This window comes from Aythya ferina, assembly GCF_964211825.1.
Source record: "Aythya ferina genome assembly, chromosome: 14".
NCBI lineage: Eukaryota > Metazoa > Chordata > Aves > Anseriformes > Anatidae > Aythya > Aythya ferina.
The window spans coordinates 20,018,626-20,027,578 of NC_140312.1; the positions used below are offsets into that span (position 1 = coordinate 20,018,626).

At 47.3% G+C, this 8,953-nt stretch overlaps 2 long non-coding RNA genes across 2 annotated transcripts; both read left to right on the plus strand.

Annotated features, from left to right (window-relative positions):
- The first annotated feature begins 637 nt into the window (after positions 1-637).
- On the plus strand, positions 638-1,394 carry LOC311444824. The gene is made up of 3 exons (XR_014698090.1): positions 638-968; positions 1,055-1,101; positions 1,192-1,394. It is a non-coding gene; the product is annotated as an uncharacterized lncRNA (long non-coding RNA).
- Positions 1,395-1,983: 589 nt separating this feature from the next.
- LOC311444271 lies at positions 1,984-8,729 on the plus strand. The gene is made up of 3 exons (XR_014697792.1): positions 1,984-2,010; positions 3,071-3,343; positions 7,271-8,729. It is a non-coding gene; the product is annotated as an uncharacterized lncRNA (long non-coding RNA).
- Positions 8,730-8,953: the final 224 nt, after the last annotated feature.

The window sequence follows — 8,953 nt, forward strand, 5'->3', positions numbered from 1 at the left end:
GGGTAAGTGTTAGGGTAATGGTTAGGGTTAATTTTAGGGTTAGGGTGAGGGAAGCGTAAAGGTAAGTATTAGGTTAAGGTTAAGGGTAACGTTAAGTTTAAGAGTAAGTGTAAGGTTTAGATTTAGGCAAAGGCTAAGTGTAGAAGAAAGGGTAAGGTTTAGGGTAAGGGTAAGTGTTAGGGTAATGGTTAGGGTTAATTTTAGGGTTAGGGTGAGGTAAACGTAAGGGTAAGTTTTAGGTTAAGTTTAAGGGTAAGGTTAAGGTTAAGGTTAAGAGTAAGTGTAAGGTTAGATTTAGACTAAGGGTAAGTGTAGCAGAAAGGGTAAGGGTTAGGGTAAGGGTAAGTGTTAGGATAAGGGTAAGGTTTAGGGTTAGGTTAAGGGTAAGGGTAATGTTTAGGGTAAGGGTAAGGTAAGGGTAAAGGTAAGGGTATGGATAAGGGTAAGGGTAATGTTTAGGGTAAGTGTAAGGGTAAGGGTAATGGTATGGGTAAGGGTAAGGTTAAGGGTTAGGGTTAGGGTAATTGTACGAGTAATTGCTAGGGTAAGTGTAAGCATAAGTGTACATATAAGTGTTATTGTACGGCTTATGGTAAGGGTAAGTGTAAGGGTAAGGGAAAGTGTTAGGCGATGTGTTAGGGTAACGGGAAGTGTAAGGGTAAGGGTAAGGTTATAGTTAAAGGAAAGAGTAAGGGTAAGGAAAAAGTAAAGGTAAGGATTTGGGTAATGGTAAGGGTGAGAAGGGTTAGGGTAAGGGTTACGGTAAGGGTTAGGTAACGCAGTGTACAACCTGGGACGTCACACGCAGAGCTGCCTCTGGCAAGGTGAGTGAGGAACAGATGTAGCAGTTGTTGTGTTGTAGGTCTCACTGTTCCTCTAAGCATCCCCTCTTTGTCTTTTAGAGGTGTTGTAGCTGTTTGAAGAGGGTAGATTGAAGCATCTGCCTCGGGGGCTGGTAAGCGGCAGAGGTAAGGGAGCAGATGAGAGTAACTTACCTAGTTGTGCTGTGTCTTTGGATGCTGCATCGGCCTATGCGTTTCTTTTTCTTTCACAGGTGTCTCGCACAGGCTCAAAGGAGCAAACTGCACTCTGAAGAGCTGTGTAAGAAGAGGGGCTGGTCATGAGCTGGGTTGGAGCAGAACGACCAAGTAGCACAAGGTGACTATGAAAGGTGTCCGTCTTGCTTTGCAGGTGCCGTGGCAGGCTCTCCACAGAAGTGGATAAGGATATGAGATAAGGCCAGAGAGCGACAAGGAGCAGCACGTGCAGGGATGGTTTTGAAGCGCTGCGGTGGCTTACTCTTCTGTTCATCAGGTGCCACAGGCAAGGTGGGTTGTAACATCAGTCCTTATATTTGCATGAAAGCAGTTCACTTGAATGCCACAGTGCATCTGAGTAGGGTGTTCTAGCAGAAAAAGCTTGTCTGGCACAGCGGTGCCTGATGGCAGGTGAAGAGGTGCCTGAAGCCCCATCCTATCTAGCCTGCACACAATTATCTGAGAATGAGAGCTGCTTTCCAGTAATTCAGAAAGCCAAGTTACGTCTCAGCCTTGAGCATCTCGGGCTTTTGGGCCTGTCTGTAACATTTGGTACCAGCACTAATACTTTTTTTGGCATATGTTTAGCGTTTGGGGCCTGTGTCTGGGATTTGGGCCCTGTCTCGAACCACTGGGGCTTTGTCCTGGGTTTTGGAGCCTGCCTCTAGAGTTCAGGGCCTGTGATTAGGCTTTTGGGGTCTGTGTCTGGGGGTTGGGGGTTTGGGGACGGTGTCTGGGGGCAAGGGGGAAGCTGCTTGTAGACCCTTGGGGCCAGCATTGAGGGGGTTGGGAGCTGACTCTACACCTTTGGGGCCTGCTTCTGGGGGGGGGGGGGGAGGGTTGAGACCTGCATCTGGGGGAGGGGTGAGAGCTCTTTGCATTCCTTTGGAGCCTGTGTCAGGGAGGGGAGGGGGAAGGGGAGGGTTGGTTGGGAGCTGCTTGTACGCTGTTGGAGCCTGGGTTGAAGGAGGAGGTTTGGAGCTGCTTCTACACCTTTGGGCCTGGCATCGGGGGTAGGGGGTTGGGTGCTGGTTGTAGGGGCCTGTGTTTGGGGGGGGGGCTTGGGGCCTTCGTCTGGGGGAGGGGTGGGAGCTGCTTGTACACCTTTGGGGCCTGCATCTGTGGGGGGTCAGGGCCTGTGTCTAGCGGGCTGGGAACTGCTTGTACAATGTAGGAATCTGTTTCTGCAGGGTGGCTGGGAGCTGTTTGTACAACTTTGGGGCCAGCATCTGGGGATGGCTTTGAGCTGTCTGTACACTGTAGGGGCCTGTGTTTGGGGGGGCTTGGGGGCCTCCCTCGGGGGGGGGGGGGAGGGTTGGGAGCTGCTTGTATAGGGTAGGGGGCTTGCCTGGCAGGGGTTGGGAGCTGCTTGTAGAATTTCGGGCCCTGTGTCTTGGGGGGGGGGGTTGGGGCCTGTGTCTCAGGGGTGTTGGGAACTGGTTGTACACCTTTGGTCCTTCCTCTGGGGGGGAGCTACTTGTACACTTTTGGGGTCTGTATTTGAGGGGGCTTGGGAGCTGCTCATGCATTCTAGGTGCCTCCCTTTTGAGAGGGGTTGGGGCCTGCATCTGTGGGTGGTTGGGAGCTGCTTGTACACTATAGGGGCCTGGGTCTTGGAGGTGGGTCTGGGCTGTTTATACACCTTTGTGGCCTGTGTTTGAGGGGGGGGGGGTGCCTGTGCCTGGGGGAGTTGGGAGGTGTTTGTACACTCTAGGAGCCTCCATTTGGGGGTCTTTGGGGCCTCCCTTTGAGGGGGAGGGAGTTGGGAGTTGGTTGTACACCTCCGCATCCCATGTCTTGGGGGGGGTGGGGGGAGTGGGACCGGTCTCTGAAGGGGCGGGTTGTGAGCTGCTTGTACACCTGTGTCGGGGGGAAGGGTGGGGGGGTGAGGGGGGGTGGCGGGGGGTGGGCCCAGGTCTTGGGCCAGTGTCTGGGTGGAGTCCAGTTCTTGGGAGGAGGTGGTGGGGTAGGAGCTGCTTGTGGGCAGTTGGGGTCTGCATCTGGGTGTGGTTGGTGCCTGCTTCTGTTGGCAGTTTGGGACCTGCTTGTAGACAGAAGAAGATAAAGAAAAAGAAGATAAACGTGAGCTGTTGGATAAGCTACCACCTCCATATCCTAACAATCCACCCCCGGCGGCTCCCCCTCCGGTGGCTGTGGTATCTCCACCAGTACCACCGTTGCCCCAGCTTCCACCACCAACAGCACCAGAATTAGACCGACCTCCAGCTGCATGCAGGAGAAGTAGGACTGCCGTATCTGAGAGAGCTTCTCTATATCCGTTAAGGGAGGTAACTGGTGTATAACTGGTGCGTGTCTTGGTGGAGCAGAGACTCCCAGCGTACCCAGCACTGTTTGCTTACCTTTATTCATTCAGTGAATTGTAAACTTTGATTGTAATCCTATTTGGGACTTTTATTATTTAGTATAACAGACAACCTTGTAAAACGCAGACAACCAGAATCCTTACAGCAATTAGGTGGAAATCACGGCGTAAGAAACATTACCACCTCAAAGAGTAAAAACCTCAAAAGAAATGTGACTTGTAACAGGCCAGCAGCTGTGTATTTTCTGTGAAGCACCAGCTAGATTATGAACCTTGAATAGCACAGTTAATGGGGAAACAGGGGAGGGTCCCGGTCCTCAGCAGAAAAAAAAAGTGTATAAACTGTGTAAGGAATTAGTAGGCACCCTCCTGCTTGTGGGACACCCGCCATTGTAATCTCGAATAATAATGCTACTGTACTGAGATCCTCGACTCAGCCTATGCTATTTGCTACAGATTGATTCAGGGTTTTAAGGTTTCAGGGATTGGGCACTAGGGTTGGGTTTCAGGGTAAGGGGTTTCAGGGTTTATGTTTAGGATTTTAAGGTTTTTAGGGTTGGAGTTTTAACGGTTAGGATTTTAAGGATTTGGGGGTTAGGGTTTAAAGGGTTTCAGGGTTAGCGTGTTAGGGTATTAGAGTTTTTTGGGTTGTAGTGTTGATATGTTTTTTAGGGTTAGAGTCTTAAGGTTTTATTTTTGGTCAGTTATTTACGGTTAGGGTTTTAAGATCTTTTTTTTTTTTTTTTTTTCAGGTTAGGTTCTCCAGGTCCAGGGTTTTGAGTATCCTAATTTTGGGAGTTTGGATTATGAGCATTTTAATTTTGGGGGTTAGGCTTTTGTGTGCCCTAATTTTTTGGGATAGGCTTTCAAGCATCCTAAGTTGTTGGGTTAGGGTTTTGAGCATCTTAATATTTTGGGTCTGGGTAATGAGCATCCTCAGTTTTCAGGATAGGGTTTTGAGCATCTTAATGTTTCCAGGATAGGGTTTGGAGCGTCCTAATGTTTTGGGTCGGGGCTTTGAGCGTCCTAATGTTTTTGGGTTAGGGTTTGGAGCGTCCTAAATTTTCAGGATAGGGTTCTGAGCATCTCAGTGTTTCCAGGATAGGGTTTTGAGCGTCCTAAGTTTTTGGGATAGGTCTTTGAGCTTCCTAATGTTTTCCGGATAGGGTTTGGAGCATCTTAATGTTTTGGGTTTGGGTTTTGAGCGTCCGAATGTTTTTGGGTTAGGGCTTGGAGCATCCTAATGATTTTGGGTTAGGGCTTTGAGCGTCCTGTTTTCGGGATAGGGTTTTGAGCGTCCAAAGTTTTTGGGTTTGGGTTTTGAGCGTCCAAAGTGTTATAAGTTGCCCCCTTAATTAATTTTCAGAGAGCATTGTATTAATCATAGAAAGGAATTTATTGAGTAAGCAAACATCAAGCAAAACAGCACTGGGAGGCCGGGGAGTCTAAGCTCCGCCAATGGCACGCACCTTACCCCCGCCAGGGTCCCTTTTTATATCTTGCTAATTCCGGGATTACGCAGCACATCCTGGTATATTCTGCGACTGCGCGCACTGTTGCGTGCAAAAGAATTTTTAAGAATTTAAATCTCTTTAAAAAGAAAATTAAGCAAAAGAATGTTCATAGTGTCTAGGCAAGCATTATGCAGCTCCTTACTTCAGCAGGGAGCTTTTGCAACTCCCGCTCCTCAAACAGAACTCCTTGTTTTTATAATACAAAAGACAATGAACAAACATTTATGGTGTATTACCCTAAGTTTTTGGGTTAGGGTTTTTTGCGTCTTAATGTTTTGGGGTTAGGGTTTGGAGCACCCTAAGTTTTTGGGCTAGGGCTTTGAGCATTCCTAACGTTTTGGGTTGGGTTTGGGTTTTGAGCATCCTAAGATTTTGGGTTAGGGGTTTTAGGCATAGGTCTTCAGGGGTTTAGTGTGGTAAATAGTTTGGGTTAGGTCTGTAGGAGTTTCGAGGTTTTTTGGATGTTAGGGCTTGAGGCTTTTTTTGTAAGGGCGGTGAGGGTTCCAGTGAGTGCTGGTAAATGCAGTTCTCGAGCACTCGGCCTGTGATTGGCCATGCCGGCTGTCCGGGGAATGCTGGTAGGAGTAGTTTTCCGGCACTGGGAGGCCATGTTGTGTGCCCAGAGCATGCCGGGAGATGTAGTTCTCGGGACTCCGGACTTCCGGGAGGCCATGCTGCGTGCCCATGGTATGCCGGGAAATGTAGTTGTCGGATTGGGGACTTCCGGGAGGCCATGTTGAATGCCCAGAGCATACCGGGAGATGTAGTTCTCGGGAACTAGGGTTAGGGTTAGGGGCTAGGGCTGGGGCTAGAGTTAGGGTTTCGGGTGAGGGTTGGGGTTGGGGGTTATTGTTAGGGTTAGAGGGTTAGGGTTAGGCTTAGAGGGTTAGGGTTAGGGATAGGTTAGGGGTAGGTTTAGAGGGTTAGGGTTAGGGGTTAGGGGGTAGGGGTTGGGGTTGTGGTTAGGGTTAGGGTTCAGGTTAGGGTGAGAGTATTAGGGTTAGGGTTCGGGTTCAGATTAGGGTAAGGGTAAGGGTTAGGGCAAGGGTAAGTGTTAGGGTAAGGGTAAGGGTAAGGGTTAGGGTAAGGCTTAGGGTGAGGATAAGGTTTCAGTTTAGGGAAAGGGTTAGGTTTAGGGTAAGGGTTAGGGTAAGGGTTAGGGTAAGGGTAAGAGTTAGGGTAAAGGATAGAGTAATGGTAAGGATAAGGGTAGGGTAAGGATTAGGGTTAGGGTTAGGGTTAGGGTTAGGGTTAGGTTTAGAGGGTTAGGGTTAAGGTTAGAGGGTTAGGGTTAGGGTTAGGGTTAGAGGGTTAGGGTTAGGGTTCGGGTTAGGGTTCGGGTTCGGGTTAGGGTTAGGGTTAGGGTTAGGGTTAGGGTTAGGGTTAGGGTTAGGGTTAGGGTTAGGGTTAGGTTAGGGTTAGGGTTAGGGTTGATGTTGGGTTAAGTTTAGGGTTGGGTTAGGGTTAGGGTTAGGGTTAGGTTTAGGGTTAGGGTTAGGGTCTTAGGGTTAGGGTTAGGGTTAGGGTTAGGGTTAGGTTAGGGTTAGGGTTAGGGTTAATGTTGGGTTAAGTTTAGGGTTGGGTTAGGGTTAGGGTTAGGGTTAGGGTTAGGTTTAGGGTTATGGTTAGGGTCTTAGGGTTAGGGTTAGGGTTAGGGTTAGTTTCTGACTACCGATACTGGAACAACCAATAAAAATCATCCTTATTGACTTTAGGAGCAAATCAATGGCTCCTATATCATCAAGTAATTGTACATGCCTTTGGAAAAAGCCAAGGCAATACCTGCCTTGTCTTGAGCTGTATCTAAGCACAGTTATGGATACAATCTGTAGCAGCAGCTATTATTAGAGAGGGAGAAGGAGGAACTTTGCCCAGTGAAATTCGAAAATTGATTTGGGATAATGCGTAAGAATTTGAAAAAGAATTTCAAGCATGGTGGCAATTAGTCAACTTTACCCATTATGCAGAAAATGATCAAATTGTTGCCTTTATAGTTACTATAAGTAATGCCACCGTATACAATGTATATCCAATCATTGCATTAGGACTCAATCATAATGGAACTATACTTTATCCTAAAGAGCATAAAGTATGGGCCCGTCAAAAGGGAGGAAGGTGGCAAACAATTGATGTAAATGCATGCATTGTGCGTGAACAAGAAGGTTTCATCTGTGAAAGTAACACGCTGGAACCTCAAGACATTTGTCTTGACACTGAGCAAAATATTTGCCACGTTGAGATAGATCCTAATGAAACCCTTGAAACTGTACTTGTATATATTGGGAAAGGTTGCGTTTGCATGAGAACTCATTGTGATTCTATAGTTGTAGATGATACAGTCGTAGATACCAGTAATCACTCTAATGTTTGTGTTTGCAATTTTACCAAAATTCTAGGATGTGATTTTAAATACTCAGTTCCTGTCACTTCTTATCAACTTATTGCATCTAATTATATTCTGCTTCATGAACTGCTGCCTACTCCTATTGGAATGAACCTCACCTTGGTGAAGAAATTGCTGGTACATGACGACCTGAAGCAGCTGATGACACAAGTCCGAGAAAATGGACAAAAGACTCTGATTACCGCCCATCATGATGCACAAGAAATACATCGAGTGATGGAAAGAGTGCAGAGAGATGAGAGACACTGTTGGTGGGACACTTTGTGTGGATGGTCACCAAGGCAATCTTCAACAAGGTGCTTCACCCTGTTATCGTTCTGCTAATACTCACTGTGTTATGTTTCATACTGACAATTAGTTTGTATATTAAACTCTGGTTTATGATGAAACGTTTAGCATCCCTACACAATGTACACACACTCGATAAACCTCATCCCGAGAATGTATGTGAGATCCCCGACATATTCCAACCGTCGTGAAGCTTGAGTGACTATAGTCACGGGGTGGATTATGTGGTGTAAATGCCTGAAGTAACTAGGAAAATAAAACTAACATTCCCATTTTTAAGGAAAAGGTACAGCATTGAAGAGGCTTTCAGGGTAGGGCATAACTGCATTACCTGAGCGTTCCCTAGGCTCCCAACCTTAGATGCTGTCGCGCTGGGGAAACTTGGTGTGCTAGCTCTAAGGAACAGCACGGAGCGTAGAGAGGAGTGGAGACACCACGGCTAGGCTCTGTAATCAGGTGGGGCCTCGATTGTTCTTGTGCACAAAGCTGCACTTTTTGCCACCCTGAGCCAAAGACCTGTCATGTTTTGACAAATGCTGTACCCTAGTGTACTTTTTGCTCATTATAATATCATTATAATACCAAAACACACCTCCATCCCAAAAGCTACCCGCCTCCAAGGTGCGACCACCCCTCACTGAGCATGCGCCCTGAATTTCTCGGAGCCTATTACTTTAAACGGAGACGGGAAAACTTTACACCAATCATAACTAAGATATGCTTGACTAGAGCCACTCAAGCTCCACCTAAAAGATAGAAAATAATATAAATTGGCCCAAGAAAGAGGGGATGTCAGGGAAGATACCACCGTCAGGGGAGATACCATCCTGAGGAAATACAACATCCTTAGGACCTCCTGACTCCTGGGATCAGTCGACGGGCTGAGCCTCTCTTCCCCCCACATTGGGATGCCTTTGGGTGAGATCTGAATACTTGCTTATAAATCTCTATAGAGTCTTTGATCCTTTTAACGTGTTTATTTCTAGGCTGAGCACCTGTAATACCTGTAACATATATAACATCTGTAACACCTGTAACATCTGTAACACCTATAACACCTGTGTATTTCATGCATACTAGCTTGCTTTTGCAGACAGTCCCTATCACCGGCAATCCAAAAGAACCTGATTATCTGTTGCTGTAATAAACCATACTTGATTGCATTGTGATAGCTCTCATTAAGTGCAACTAGGGTGAGGGTGGTTATCCGTGATAGTTCAGTGTTCTGAATCCAACCAGACCCCCAGACCGTTAATGCGTTTTTGGTGAATGTCTGACGGGACCCCCAGACGGTTAACGCGTTTTTGGTGAATGTCCGACTGGTTCAGTACTCTGAATCCAACTGGGCCCGTAACGGTTAATCAGCTACACCCCTTAACGCGACACC